General features: G+C 51.5%; 1 pseudogene; it reads right to left on the reverse strand.

The window, feature by feature from the left end:
• Window positions 1-5,464: 5,464 nt before the first annotated feature.
• Window positions 5,465-5,959, reverse strand: LOC110587921 (annotated as a pseudogene).
• Window positions 5,960-6,020: the final 61 nt, after the last annotated feature.

The raw sequence follows: 6,020 nt of genomic DNA on the forward strand, positions 1-6,020 counted from the left end.
TCAGCATCTCCCCACTCAGGTCCCCCCCAGGTCTCTCCCTCAGTGTCTCCCCACTCAGGTCCCCCCTCAGGTCTCCCTTCAGCATCTCCCCATTCAGGTCCCCTCCAGGTCTCTCCCTCAGTGTTTCCCCACTCATGTCCCCCCCAGGTCTCCTCCTCAGCATCTCCCCACTCAGGTACCCCTCCATTTCTTTTCTTCAGTGACTCTCCATTCAGGTTCCCTCCCGCCAACAGGTGTCCTCCCTCAGCTTCTCTCCCCCAGGTTTCCTTTCAAGGTATCCCCCAAAGTAGCCTCCTCTGGCCTGTCCCCAGGTCTCCCCCACACAGTTATCCTCCCCAACTTTTCCCTCAGGTCTGCCCGCTCAGGTCTCCCCACTCCATGTTGTCAGTTTACAAAGCAGTGGAAATTCTTCTTCTCTGCTAAAGGACTATTCTACATACCTGAACAGGCTACATACTTACTGTTGAAAAGGAGCTTTTGTGGTCTTAGATCTTGACATCAGCCACTTAGGTGTGGAAAAGTTACAGGCTGGACAGATGGGTGACGATAGGCAAAGCTTGTCTTCCAGTGTGACTTGGTCCAAGGACTGCAGGCGATGTCTCCAGCGGCCTGGTGGTGGCTCTGGATCATGATGAGGGACGGCATGATGGCAGGTTTGCAGGGGAGTGGGGAGCTGTGGCTTGGAGACAGAACTGGGCCTCGTTGGGGCACAGGAAGGGAGCTGTGATGTTTGGTACCCCTGCGAAGCCTGGTGACCCTGGTGACCCACATCCAGTCTGGCTCCACCACCGTCTGTGCCACGTCTGTGCTACTGGGTTTGTAGGTGGAGGCCAAGAGTGCCACTCGACACCCACACGCCCAGGGTGGCACTACCATGGTCCTGTCTTGGTGAGTCCCTGAGTTCTGGCCTCAAGGCTACTTCTCATCCCTTACTGTTGGCTGTGTTCTCATGCATTCCTTCCTTGCCTCCCCAAGCCCCCTGGCCCGGGCCTGAATGGGATCTGGGGTATGCAGATGGGAAAGTCTCACTTTCTGGGAACCCTTGTCTAACAGGTACAGTGCAGAATCTCGAGGACCCCAAGTAGGCCTTGGGCTAAGGTCTGTGGGACTGCACCTTGGGGAGGGGCCTTGTCAGGGCAGAATTTGATGGTACACTTCACCTCATCAGCACCCCAGAAAGGCACTTCTCAGGATCTTCCCACGGGACCCATTTAACTCAGAAGACAAAAACCCTGTGACTCCGCGTGGTGGATGGTATCAGAAGGCTCAGCATCCCCCAGCAGGCTGTGTGCGCCACTGCCTGGTCCTCGCCGCTAGGTGGAGCCACAGGTGCACGTGAGCGCCACCCCGGATCCCCAGGCTCAGGACCCTTACACTCTCTAAACCGTTTTTGAACTTCTGTTGTGTGGTGACGTATAGGGAAGGGTATTTACTACATTAGAAGCGAAAACAAAAAATATGGTGCATATATGTTTTTTTTTTTCCAAATCAACAGTAATAAAATTCACTGCACAGGAACACTTCCTCTTAAGGAAAAGCAACATTATATTTCTAGAACAAATTTAGAGGCGTTGTCTTACATTTGTGCTGATCCTTCAAAGGAAGAGGCGCATTTTTCGCTCTGCTTCTGCGTTCAGTCCCTACCAACATCACCATTAGGTTTGTGCCCTTTAAAGAGAATGGGTGTGAAAGGCAGTTCTTAGCAGTCCCGTGATAGTCGTGTCTGTCCTGCAGACCCCACACCCCAGCGACTAACCCAGGAAGCAGGCATGGCTGCCTCACGCCCTTGTTGTTCTGTCTACATTGATTTGCTGTGTTTTGACTCTTTCTGTTAAAGAGAGTCAGACATAAAATACTTAGGATGATTTTATGGGCAGAAATGAGCTTGCAACAGTCTGGTTTGTAATCAGGGTTACTCCGGACATTAAGGAGCTGCCCCTTTCAGTCCTGCTGAGGCCCAGGTTATTTGGGATTCCCAGAAGACACCGTCTCGAGAAACCCCGAGAGGAATTGCAGGTGAGTGGGGCTAATGTGGGATCTGGTCCCCAAATCCTGCAGAAACTCAGTGGGGGGACAGCACATACATCTGTATCAGGCAGGGACTTTGCAGATCAGTCATGAAGGGCAAGGGCCTTGTACCTTTTGGGGGCTGTGGAGATTCTGAGCTGGTATGATTATGGGGAGTCTTGGTACTTTCTAAAAATAATTAATAGACTTTTTTTTTTTAAGTAGGCTCCACACCCAATGTGGGGCTCTAACTCATGACCCTGAGATCAAGAGTTGCACATTCTACCAACTGAGCCAGCCAGGCGCCCCTAGACTTCCTTTTTTTTTTTTTTTGAGAGAGAAAATCTTAAGCAGGCTTCCTGCCCAGTGTGAGCCAACGTGGGGCTTGATCTCACGACCCTGAGATCACGACCTGAGGAGAAATCAAGAGTGAGACACTTAACCGACTGAGCCAGCCAGGCGCCCCTCTACTTAGGGCAGTTTTAGGTTTCCGAGAAAATAGGGCAGAAAGGACAGAGCTTCCACGTGATTCTCTGCCTGCACAGCATGCCCCACTGATGACCTCTTGTGCCAGTGTGGTGTGCCTGTCACAGTAATGAGCTGGCGCTGACATGGGGTCATGTACTGAAGCTGGCGCTCTACCCCCATGTCCTGAGTTTTGCCTGGTGCCCTCTTTCTGTCCTGGGACCCAGTGGTGTTTGATCCTCCTGTCCCCTTGGACTCCTCTGGTTTGGGATAGTGGTGATAGTGTCTCCGGCTTTTCTTAGTTTTGGTGGCCTTGACCATCTGAGATGTGTTGGTCAGGGATTTGGTAGGATCCTTGTCACTTGGGGTTTATGAGATGTTTCTCATCTCATCTCATATTGGGTGGGGAAACGGCGACCGCTTCTTGCACTGTGACCTTTCTGCAGGTCCCCCTTTTCTTCCCTGAGACAGAGAGGAGCTGGGGGTTGGGGAACAGAGGAGAGGGAAGGAGGGGGGCAGGGATGAGCATGTGACATTACTGCCTCTGGCCGGAGAAGCACGTGGTGTCCCAGAAGTGGCAACCACAAAGCAGGGCCAAGGGAAATGGGCGCCCAACATTCTTGAGCACCTGGTGAGAGCATCTGGCTGGGAACAGCTGTCTGGGAGAACGTAATGGGGAGCATCTGGTGGGAGCACCTGGTAGGAGTCCCTGTCTGGGAGCACCTGGCAGGGAGCTCCGCCACCTCTCCTTGGAGCCTCATCTCAGGGGGAGCTCCTCGTTTGCTGGTGGCTGGGCTCTGTCCAGGGAGCATGCGTTTTCCTGCCTCAGCCTGTCAGTCTCCAGGGATCCTCTGGGCACCCTGGCCCGCCTGCCATCTCCCTGTTGGGCTTGCTCCTTAGGTAAGCTAATGGGAACATGAATTCAGACCACCGTCTCCCACAATTTCCCTTTGGCTTTTCTGGAGGCTTAGTCGTGGCTGTGGGGGATTCTTAGGGCCTCGAGGTGCTACTTTTACGTGCTTTACCCCTTAGGACCCAGGTGAGGCTTTGAGGACCCCATTTCTGCTGGTGCAGAGGACAAGTGGAGGGAAGCTTGGACTGGTAAAGGCAGCTCTGTTCCCAGCCCAGCGCTGGTTGTGGGTGACCTGCTTCTGCTGAGGACCGAGCTCCGCAGGGAGCCAGTGGGGAGGGAAAGGGTATACGGGTGTGTGCACAGACCCGACAGAGTGGTGTGCTTTAGGAGCTTGGCAGGTGCTCTGGGTTGAATGGGTTGGGTTGGCCTGGATAGGGGGGAAGTCGCTGGAAGACCAGAACCCTTGGGCGCCCATTCTAAGACATCACCTTCACCTTCCTAGCACTTTGTTGGGGGAGCAGCCTGGAGCCCCATGGCCGTCTGGGTCCCACACTTGCTGCTCCTGGTAATACCTGGTTTGTGGTAAAGCCCATTTCCTGGTTTAAAGATGTGCATCTGATTCCACTCTCCACTGACACATTTTAGCTGAATGATGATCCAGCTCTTGGCTTTTAATGTTCTCAATGAGCCTCTAGACATGGGTTGATGGACAGCTTTATACACCTTTTCTGCAGGATCCATGACCAAGGCAGCCCTGGGTGGACCTGGCAGGATGTGACTGATGGTTCTAGCTGCCTTTGGTGAGAGTGTTTCTAGACCCTTCACCCATAGCTTCTTCTGGACCCTCTGCCTGTGTGTGCCCCTCACCCTGTGGACTTCCCAGTGTGGTTTCCTCTAGCATTTATTTTTTAAAATTTTTTAAAGATTTAATTTATTTATTAGAGACTAAGAGAGAGAGAAACAGTATGAAAGGGGAGAGGGTCAGAGGGAGAAGCAGGCTCCCCGCTGAGCAGGGAGCCCCATGTGGGGCTGGATCCTAGGACCCTGGGATCACGACCTGAGCCGAAGGCAGTTGCTTAACCAACTGAGCCACCCAGGCGCCCTCCTCTAGCATTTAAAGCAGAAATAGAACCAACTCTGCTCCCCAGAAATTGAACTTTTGTGGTTTTTTTTAATTGTTTTTTGTGGCCTGTCTTTAGAAAAGCAAACCGGATGTTGAGTTGGGCTCACGTGGACTGCTTTAGCTGTGGTGAATAGCCAGAGCTTCCCATTTTAATATGCACATGCCTCCTTTCTTTCTCCCCAGTGGGGCTGGCAGAACTTCTGCTGTACATGACCCAAGCCACCCCATTTCACTGCCTATGAGCTCAGAGCTCTCTGTGTAAAAAATAAAGAAGTAAGTGAAAGGAAGGTAGGATGGCCCGCTGCTGACCATGCTCCCACAGCCTTCTGGACCCTGGGAGTTGGGCTCACACATGGTCTGGTGTCTCAGGGACAGGTCTGGTGTTTATTGTGGAGAAAGACTGCTGGGGTTCACACTCTGGTGTTGTCCTTTCCTAGCTGTATCACTTTAATTTCCCTATGCCCTGGTTGCCTCACTTGTGAGCTGGGGTTAATGGTCTCTGCTCCACAGGGTGCAAAGATGAGATAAACTAATAGACGGGAAGGGCTGATGGTTAGCGCCATATAAGTGTCAATCCAAGACAATGGTGATGATGACAGTGATGCTGGTGGTTGATGATGGGGATGATGGGGATGATGGTGATGATGATGGGGATGATATGATGGTGATGGGGATGATGGTGGTGGTGATAATAGTGATTGTGGTGATGGTGATGATGGGGATGATGATGGTGATGGTGATGAAGGTGGTGATGATGGTGATGCTGGTGGTCATGGTGGTGACAGTGGTGGAGATGGGCCTCACAGCCTTGGCTGCACCATGTCCTGAAGCTGCTGCTAACTGCCAGGATACAGCCAGAGGATTCTGACCCCCATCTCTCAGAACCAGTTCTAGCTTCATTCTTTCCAACCTGACTTTGGCTGTGGAACACACACACAGGACTGTAATGTAATAACATTCCATTTTATCTCCTTAGAGTCATTTTTCTTTCTTTCTTTTTTTTTCTCTTTTTCTTGTTATTTGCATTTATTCTGCAGAACTTACTCCCGGGCCATAAGTTTTTGTTTCTTCAGTTTCTTCTGGGATATCTTTTTCTTCTGTGCAACCTCCTCTTCTGGTTTAGGAACAATCTGCTCTTTTTCAGTAAGGATCATCTCAATGTGGCAAGGAGAGCTCATGTATGGGTTAATTCGACCATGAGCCCTGTACGTTCTACGCCGCATCTTGGGGGCTTTGTTCACCTGGATGTGCTCAATGACCAGAGAATCAACATCTAAACCCTTAAGTTCAGCATTACTCTCTGCATTTTTAAGCATGTGCAGTAAAAATTCAGCACTCTTCTTGGGCCACCGACCCTGTGTCCAGCCCCACTGTTTGGCCTGGGCACACCTACCAACTCCACCATTGTAGCGACGGAATGGCACACACTGCTTCTGTAAAGTGACGTCTTTCAGATACTTGGTGGCTTTTCAGATATGCATACCCTTGATGGCCTGGGCAGTTTCACGTGTGTTCTTTTCAGAATGGGGGGGGCGGGAAATTCACCGGAACACGTGACACAACTCTTAGAAC

The sequence above is a fragment of the Neomonachus schauinslandi genome, unplaced genomic scaffold (assembly GCF_002201575.2).
Source record: "Neomonachus schauinslandi unplaced genomic scaffold, ASM220157v2 HiC_scaffold_2199, whole genome shotgun sequence".
Taxonomy (NCBI): domain Eukaryota; kingdom Metazoa; phylum Chordata; class Mammalia; order Carnivora; family Phocidae; genus Neomonachus; species Neomonachus schauinslandi.